Raw genomic sequence first — 9,573 nt, forward strand, 5'->3', positions numbered from 1 at the left:
GACCACACAACAAAATATTAGCTTCATTTACCCCATGTTTCAGTCTAATACACCAAAATAAACCAACCACAAAAACAAACTGAAGTAGTAAATGTTTAAAATATATGTAATGTTTTGGTGTTTGTTTGTTTTTTGATACAGAGTCGCACTCTGTCGCCAGGCTGGAGTGCAGTGGCTTGCCTCACTGCAACCTCTGCCTCCCAAGTTCAAGCAATTCTCCTGCCTCAGCCTCCCGAGTAGCTGGGATTACAGGCATGCACCATTACTCCCAGCTAATTTTTGTACTTTTAGTAGACACGGGCTTTCGCCATGTTGGCCAGGCTGGTCTCGAACTCCTGACCTCAGGTGATCCGCCCACTTTGGCCTCCCAAAGTGCTGGGATTACAGATGTGAGCCACCGCGCCCAGCCTTAAAATACCTGTAATGTTTTAAAGTCGACTCTGGTTTTCCTAGCTGCCACAATGCTTACAATAACAGTATCTGGAATATTAGTCCATCCTAAAAGAGAAGTCTATAATAGATCTAATGTGATAATTATTAATAATTAACAATTACAATTTGTTAAGTGCCCACTATGGGCAAAATGCTATACACTACACAAAATGCTTTTCATTTAATTCTCACCATCAGCCTGATGTGGAGGATAGCATAAGCTCCATTTTATGGATGACGAAACTGAATCTAAAAGAAGTTTAATAAACTGCTCAATTAGTAAATTAACGATAAAGTCAAGATTCAAAATCATGGTCACACAATTATAATGAATTTTGTCCATTCTGTCATGCTGCCTCTGGACATAAATGATGCTCTTTCAATTTCATAACATGGCAGTTACAAATATATTTCTGTCATCATCAGGCTAGTCTATGGTTCTGTGAGATACTAGTTTGGAGGAAAAAAAAGTTTTATCTTGATTAAAGAATACTGGGAGCTAGGCTGGGCGCAGTGGCTCACGCCTGTAATCCCAACACTTTGGGAGGCCAAGACAGGTGGATTACTTGAGGTCAGGAGTTTGAGATCAGCCTGGCCAATATGGCGGAACCCTGTTTCTACTAAAAATACAAAAATTAGCCAGGCGTGGTGGCACACGCCTGTAATCCCAGCTACTCGGAAGGCAGGATAATCGCTTGAACCCGATAGGCGGAGGTTGCAGTGAGCCGAGATCGTGCCACAGCACTCCAGCCTGGAAGACAGAGCAAGACCCCATCTCAAAAAAAAAAAAAAAAAAAAAAAACAGAATACTGGGAGTTAAAACTTCTTATAACAAAGTCGCTTATATTAAAAGAAATTAAGTAAATAAACCAAACGCAGTGACTCACGCCTGTAATCCCAGCACTTTGGGAGGCCGAGGCAGGAGGATCACTTGAGGCCAGGAGTTCAAGACTAGCCTGAGCAACACGGTGAAACCCCGTCTCTACTAAAAATACAAAAAAATTAGCTGGGCATGCTAGTTGGCACCTGTAATCCCAGCTACTTGAGAGGCTGAGGCAGGAGAATTGCTTGAACCCAGGAGGCAGAGGTTGCAGTAAGCCAAGATTGCACCATTGCACTCCATCCTGGGCGACAGAGCAGGACTCTGTCTCAAAACAAAACAAAACAAAACAAAACCTACACTTCGGGAGGCTGAGGCAGGCAGATCACAAGGTCAGGAGTTCAAGACCAGCCTGGCCAATATGGTGAAACCCCATCTCTACTAAAAATACAAAAAACTAGCCAGGTGTGGTGGCGTGTGCCTGTAGTCCCAGCTATTCGGGAGGCTAAAGCAGGAGAATTACTTGAACCCACAAGGCGGAGGTTGCAGTAAGCCGAGATTGAGCCACTGCACTCCAGCCTGGGCAACAGAGGAGACACCGTCTAAAAAAAAAAAAAAAAAAAAAACCCACAACGAAAATTAGCCAGGCATAGTGGCATGCCCCTGTAGTCCCAGCTACTCTCTGGAGCCTGACGCAGGACAATTGCTTGAACCTGGGAGGTGGAGATTTCAGTGAGCCGAGATTGTGCCACTGCACTCCAGCCTGGGCATCTTTAAATAAAATAAATTAAGTAAATAAATCTTCACAAATTATCTACATGATAAAATCAAAATGTACCTGAGATGTACATATGCACAAGTGACTAGATGAAAGTATCACTATTACTTTTCCAAAGTCCAAGGTAACCAAGCCCAATCTTAAATAAAGTTACAAATTTAGCTGATTTCTGTGTCCCTGGTTGCCCCAGCTTTGCCTTTATTCAGAGCTAAGCAGTATTCTACAGTTTTTCCCTCTTCTTCCCTAATTAAACTAGAAATGTTCCAAATTAACTATAATTCACCTTAATATAATCAAGTTACCATAATTAAGATTTTGCTGTCCTACTCAGGTAATTGAAGACTTTGATCTTGCTTAAAAGAATGTAAGATAGCCTCAGCACGGTAGCTCATGCCTGTAATCCCAACACTTTGGGAGGACTGCCTGAGTTTAGGAGTTTAACAAGACCCTGTCTCTACCCCCCCAAAAAAAAACTGGCCAGGCGTGGTGGCTCACGCCTGGAATCCCAGAACTTTGGGAAGCCAGGGTGGATGGATCACCTGAGACCAGGAGTTCAAGACCAGCCTGACCAAAATGGTGAAACCTCATCTCTACTAAAAATGCAAAAATTAGCGGGGTGTGGTAGTGCACACCTGTAATCCCAGCTACTAGGGAGGATGAGGCAGGAGAATCGCCTGAACCCAGGAAGTAGAGGTTGCAGTGAGCTAAAATTGTGCCATTGTACTCCAGCCTGGGCAATGAGAACGAAACTCTGTCTCAAAAAAAAAAAAAAAAAAACAAAAAACTGGGCAGCCTGTAGTCCCAGCAACCGGAGAGGCTGAGGCAGGAGGATCACCTGAGCCCAGAATGTTGAGGCTGCAGTGAGCCGAGATCATGCCACTGCATACTCCCTCCAAGTCAAAAGAGCAAGACACCGTCTCAAAAAAAAGGAACGTAACTTATCAGCAAACAAGTGGGGAGAAACAGGGTTTTCGTGGGTAGAGAGGGGGAAGTCACTGAACGTTAATTACTAATATAGCAACTCCTTGGTTAATCCATTTAAGATGACTGGGGGTCTCTTCCTAATCCCATACTCCACTGGAGAGGACAAGTGGGAAAGGTTGGTCTAGTTAAGGTTGCTGGGGACCTCCCAAGAGCTGCAGAAGCAGAGACAAGAAGAGCCTTCTTCTAAATCCACATGGTCCTTCCAAGGCTCTCATCCTCTAGGACTACCACTTCTCAGTCTACTTACTTGCCTTCTGACATGCTTTCTTGAGGGGAAGAAAACAAAGGAAGAGTAATAACAAGCAGCAGAAACTGCAGAGAATGAAAAATAAGTCCATAGGAGAATGTTGCAAATAGAATCATCCTCCTTTACATATGTCACTCCAGGAAAACTGCCAAGAACCACTCATTCCTCTAGATACACTTCCTGCGGATCCTCCAGACTCCTCCCTTAAGCACGTCAGTATTCTCCTTATTCTCCCTTCATTTCAATCCTCCTTTTGCCTCAAGATTTCGAAGTGCACTTTTTTTTATGGTTTCTTTTTTTGTTTTGTTTTGTTTGAGACGGAGTTTCTTTCTTGTTGCCCAGGCTGGAGTACAATGGCGTGCTATTGGCTCACTGTAACCTCCACCTCCTGGGTTCAAGTGATTCTCCTGCCTCAGCCTCCTGAGTAGCTGGGATTACAGGTATGTGCCACCACGCCTGGCTAATTTTGTATTTTTAGTAGAGACGGGATTTCTCCATGTTGGTCAGGCTGGTCTCAAACTCCTGACCTCAGGTGATCCACCCGCCTCAGCCTCCCAAAGTGCTGGGATTACAGGCATGAGCCACCACGCCTAGCCTCAAAGTGCACGTTTTATAATCTCCAAAATATATGGCAATATTGTACCTAGTATTTAATGATATCTTATTTATCACTACCTGTGTGTTGCAGCTGAACATACATCCTAAAGCCCTGTATAGTATTTCTACCTCTTATAATAAAATTTATAATATGTTACATTACTAAAACAAATTTTCCTTTTTTTTTTTTTTCAAAACAGAGTCTCGCTTTGTCGCCCAGGATGGAGTGCAGTGGCGCGATCTCAGCTCACTGCAACCTCCGCCTCCTAGGTCCAAGCCATTCTCCTGCCTCAGCCTCCCAAGTAGCTGGGACTACAGTCGCGTGCCACCATGCCCGGCTAATTTTTTTTTTTTTTTTTTTTTTTTTTTTTGAGACGGAGTCTCGCTCTGTCGCCCAGGCTGGACCGCTACCACGCCCGGCTAATTTTTTGTGTTTTTAGTAGAGATGGGGTTTCACTGTGTTAGCCAGGATGGTCTCGATCTCCTGACCTCGTGATCCGTCTGCCTCGGCCTCCCAAAGTGCTGGGATTAAAGGCATGAGCCGCCGCACCCGGCCCCTTAAACAAATTTTGCCACTAAAGGATGCACTATAATGTCAAGATTAAAAAAATAAGATAGCAAAAAAATTTTTTTTTAATTTAAGGAGTATATTGTTTTATTTCTCCCCAGCCCTATCAAGAAAACATAAAATGAGGGAGGGAAAAAGTTGGGCGGGGGGGAACGGTTGAAGAACTATTGGGTACTATGCTCACTACCTGGGTGACAGGACCAATCATACCTCAAACCTCAGCATCACACAATATACCCATATAACCAACCTGCATATGTGCTCTCAGAATCTAAACTAAAAGTTGAAATTTTCTTTAAAAAAAAGGAAAAAAATCAGAGTTCAGAAATCTGCAGAATTCAAGATCTATTCTCTAGAAATCAAAACCTGTTACACACAACAGATGTGTTTTGGCAAGTCCAAAGTAAAATGTAGCTTTTCAAGTACTCTATTATATAAAATACTTTTTTAAAGGTAATTAGTTTAGGAAGTTTTGAAGCAAACTAAAAAACTAGATATAGGGGTTTTATACTTTTACAGAACTAGATTTTTAGTTACCCACATTTCTATTAGAATTTATTGTACAGCGAGTTGGAGAGCAGGAAGCAGAAAAGTAGATCAGAAACTTATAAAACAAGACAAGGCTTCTCTGAAATAGAAAATAAACTTAATTAACTAGTGTTAATTGAACTTCTACTTTTTAAAATCACTTACCTAAATAAAACTTCAGTATGTGTAACTGAGTCTCACTAAATAGCACAGTTAGGATTTTGGGATTTAAAAACCACCATTTATTCAACTACAGACAACCAAATCCCACTGTAAAATTATTTGGGCAATCAAAGCTATTCCTAGATAAGTATAATCAGATGAATAATAAGTCCACTTATTAAAACCAGGTAATCAAACTGCTCAATGTTCTCAATTATGAAGAATGAACTTTTCTATTTGTCATATAGGATTTCTCATTCTTCCATCATTTGGTGTAGAACTGAATGATCTATATAAATGTACCATGACTTCAACAAAACAACTCTAGTGGTAAGAATAATCCACTGAACTCAATGCAAGAAATCAAAAGCTTTCCTTCTCGAAACTTATGTCACAGAAAAAAAGCAGTAAATTTATTTTGTGAAAAGTCCGCATCTGCTTTAGAACTCAGATATGCAATGGTTATATGCCTTGCAGTCTTCCAAATGAAAATAAAAATTTTAAGGAAATATAATCTGAAATAAAACTAAAAATTATTTTTGAGAGAGAAAAAAATAAACCAAAAATCCTGATGCAAAGCTATACCAACAGTTTCTTCACAATTTCATAAAACATTAATGAAGAGGTTACATAATCCCCTGGATTAAAGATTTTAAAGAAAGCTGCAAGGATCTCTTTCAGTTTTCAATACTGCTTCCTCTGTTCTTAAGAGCCATAAAAACAGATCTAAATCAACTCCTAAATATAAACCATCTAGCTTTCAATGGAAGAAAAATCAAACCACGTACAGATAAAACATACATATTCTTTTTAAAAACACGCTGTAAATTACATTTAGGTTCCTCAAACAAGTTAAGTTTACAACATATACCACATCCAGTTTATTCTCAAGGGAGAAAACCATCAAAACAAAAGCTCCCTCTTAATAAATGATTTACTTTGTAGTTAAGCCTCTATCCCAGGTGCATTTTGCTGTCACATATTACCACTATTTCTTTTCTCTACAAAGACCTAGAAATTGTATATCTAGTTCCTTTAAAAATATCTGTATATGTTTTATATTAGTGTAAGGATAAGAAATACTTAGTATTTTTACTCTCTAAAAAGGAAATATCTTTTCATTTTTCTCTTTTGCAATGTTTCTTACTTTGTTTTTGCTTATTTTCTATACATGAAATTTTCTCAAGTCAGTCCATTTCAGTGTTATTTACTGTCAATATGTCTGTGTATACTCAGGTTTTTACAAACAATGCTTTACAGTACAGTGATAAAAAAGAAAGGGTGAACAAGAGGGCACAAGTGAAACAAAAGCGGACAACATCTGAGAAACACCATTCAATTTCTCTGCCTCAGATTCCCTTAAGTTCTCATGCCAAAGATTCTCAATATCCAAAAAAGTTCCAGAGTCAGAGGCATAACACAATACGTGACAAGACAAACACAGGAGGAACCAAATCAGAAACTGAAGAAATTTAATGGAATATAATACTCCCCAAAAAACCTTTTTTTTTTTTTTTAAGATGGAGTTTCACTCTTGTTGCCCAGACTGGAATGCAATGGCATGATCTCGGCTCACTGCAACCTCCACCTCCGGGGTTCAAGCAATTCTCCAGCCTCAGCCTTCCAAGTAGCTGGGATTACAGGCACGCGCCACCACGCCCAGCTAATTTTGTATTTTTTTTAAAGACGCGGGGTGGGGGGGGGGGGGGTCTCACCATGTTGGTCAGGCTGATCTTGAACTCCTGACCTCAAGTGATCCGCCCGCCTTGGCCTCCCAAAGTGCTGGGATTATAGGCGTGAGCCACCGCACCCAGCTTTCAGACTTTTTTAACTGTAAGAAATATATTTTATCCTTTGGCCAGGAACTCAAAAAAAGAAATACACTTTACATTGTGACCTAGTACATACATGTAGAAAAGTTTCCCAAAACAATACTTTTCCTTACCAAATGCAATGTCAGTTTATTCTGTTCTACATTTTATTTTCAATGCAGGTAAAAACTCACAACATTGATTTTATAAATTACTAATAAATCACAATCCACAGTTTGAAAAACACAGGCTAAAAATGAGTATCCTTTATAATAGGATCTTTTGGGCAATTTGCCTCTACCTGTCTCTTTAGCAGGTATTTTAAAGTTGCTACCATTATTACCGGTTTCATTAAAGTAAGTGGTTCTTAAAGTGTGGTCCTCTGACCAACGTGATCATCATTTGAGATAAATATAAATTATTGGGCCCCACCCCAGACCTACTGAAACCCCCAGGTGGGGCCAAGCAATCTACATTTTACCAAGCCCTCCAGGTGATTTTGATGCAAGCTAACATCTGCGAGCCAGGTCTTTATCTTCTATTTAAGAAGTCAGGTCTTTACCGTCTATTGAACAATCCAGTACACACGACTATGTGCCAGTCACTATCCTAAAAGCTCTACAAATACCAACTCACATGAAAAAAAAACACCACCACCACCTTACAAAGTAGGAACTATTACTATGAGTATTCTGATGAGGAAACTGCACAGAAACTTAGCTAAGTGGTGGAACTAGAACTCAAAACTTTTCACTTTAGCCGAGTATGCCTACCCTCTTTCTGATAAGTATCTACTTCTACTCCTTTAGTTCAGCTACTCCTCCCCTTTTCCCTCTCAAATTCCCCACCCTGTCAATGAACCTATTTCCTAATATTACTGCCATCATCCTAAAACAAATTTCTTTTCTAAAACAAGTCACTTAACCTTGCTTTTAGGAGCTTTGCTTTGGTCCTAGATGTCATCTTGGTATTAATTATGAAACTGAAGTTTCTTCTATTTGTGAAGACCTGTGAACCTACATGGCTTCACTGTTAATTTCTCATATATCTACTGTCCTAGCCAGTTCCACGAAACCATTACTCTCTCCTCGGGCAACTTTCTTTCTCTACCTTATCCCCTCCTATAGGGATTCTCCCCCACCTCCGCCCATCTCCGTCCCATTTTGCATGACTCCTCTCCGACCGAGGGAACTTCCACTCCCCTGCTGGCTCCTCACCCCGGTCTCAAACGCGAGCCACTCCTCGAGGACTTCTTTCCTGGTCCCCTAGGAATCCTCAGAGCCGGAGCGGCCAGGCCAGTTGGGTCTCCCATCCCAGCTCAGCTATGGGGGCGCAGGGCGCTCCGGTTCCTCCCCCAGGAGGTGCAAGATCTCTACTCGTCCGACCCTCCGAAGACCCGCTGCTCCTCATCTCTCCAGGAGCCCCCTCCCTTGGACAGCCGCTTTTCTCAGGAGGGTCCTCAACCCCCTCCGAGCGTTTCCTCAGACGCCCCTACTTGGAGCAAGTCTGCTCCCTGTCACCCGGGACCCTGGCCACCCTCGGCCTTCCTACCTCCCTCGGACCGGGGCCACTCCCAGTTCCCCTGCCCCCCACCCCGCTCTCTCCTCACCGGCCGCTGCCGGGCTTCCCGGGTTCCTCTTCTCCCTGGCACCCAAGCCGTCCTGGGTATTCCCAAGACACCCCGCCCTCGGAGCAGGTCGTTACAGGTCACCCCCTCTCTGGGACCCTGGCCGCTTCCGTTTCCTCAGATACCTACTCCTCACACAGTGGCCGCCGGTCAGCGCGCTAGACCGGGCAGCTGGACGTCCCAACGGACCTCCTGGCCTGACTCGCGCGTGTCCGGCCGTAGCCTACCTTCCTCGGGAGAACTCTGTAGCCAGCCCAGCCATTCTCCCCCTAGCCCAGTCAGCGCGAACTCGCCGCCGCCCCCGCCGCCTCCGCCCTGGCCCCGGCCCCGGCCCGGGCCCCGACCCGAAGTCCAGGCCCCCTTCCTCCGGCCTCCGCCTCCGGAGTGCTGAGCTGGAGATTCCGCCCCGCGACGGCCCCCAGATCTCTGACCCGCGTTACCGGCACTCACCTGCCGCTGCCCCCGACCAACTCAAGCGCCACTGCCTCTACCTCGGCCGCCAGTGGCCACCAAGCGCCACCACCTCCCCCATGACAACAGGCCCACCCTCTTTCATACTTCTAACCTATCCATTGGATAGTGGGGCGGCAGCTCTCCTCTCTGATTGGTTTAGTATACCCGCCCGTCATCGCTCTTTACCGCCCCTTTTCCTAAACCCGGTATTCGCCCCCGCCCGGACCTGGAGCGTCCTAGCCCAAGCTTTAGTTGTAATTGGTTGAGGGTTGGGCAATTCGAAGTTATGATAGGCTGCTAAAAGTGTCTGTTAAGCTAACTGGCAAGAGACGTGACGGTTAAGGTTGATTCACGCTTGTGCACAGTTTGGTTGCGCAGTAGAAAGCAAAGGAGGGGTAGACGCTCACATTCGTGGTTACACGGGAAGGGTTAACTCTTTGTTGTAGAGTTTTCTCTGTAAACTCTTCCACTTCTCCAGCTCACTTCCTGCAAGGAGAAGCTTATCTCTGCTAGCTTTATTCATAGGGGTAGTACTTACAAAACACCAACATCAGAGGTTGTGTTTA

General features: G+C 43.6%; 1 protein-coding gene across 44 annotated transcripts in view; it reads right to left on the minus strand.

Annotated features, from left to right (window-relative positions):
- Positions 1 to 9,240, minus strand: part of NUMB (NUMB endocytic adaptor protein) — a 192,234-nt gene extending 182,994 nt beyond the window's left edge. For 14 of the 44 annotated variants that reach the window (XM_063596312.1, XM_055097812.2, XM_055097800.2 and 11 more), the window contains exon 1: positions 9,005 to 9,127. The gene's annotated coding sequence lies outside the window, so the exon portion shown is untranslated. Of the gene's footprint in view, positions 1 to 8,683; positions 8,879 to 9,004 lie in introns of those variants that run through there. The other 30 variants (XM_063596314.1, XM_055097813.2, XM_055097802.2 and 27 more) reach the window with 12 other exon arrangements.
- Positions 9,241 to 9,573: the final 333 nt, after the last annotated feature.

Source organism: Pan paniscus, chromosome 15, assembly GCF_029289425.2.
Source record: "Pan paniscus chromosome 15, NHGRI_mPanPan1-v2.0_pri, whole genome shotgun sequence".
Classification (NCBI taxonomy): domain Eukaryota; kingdom Metazoa; phylum Chordata; class Mammalia; order Primates; family Hominidae; genus Pan; species Pan paniscus.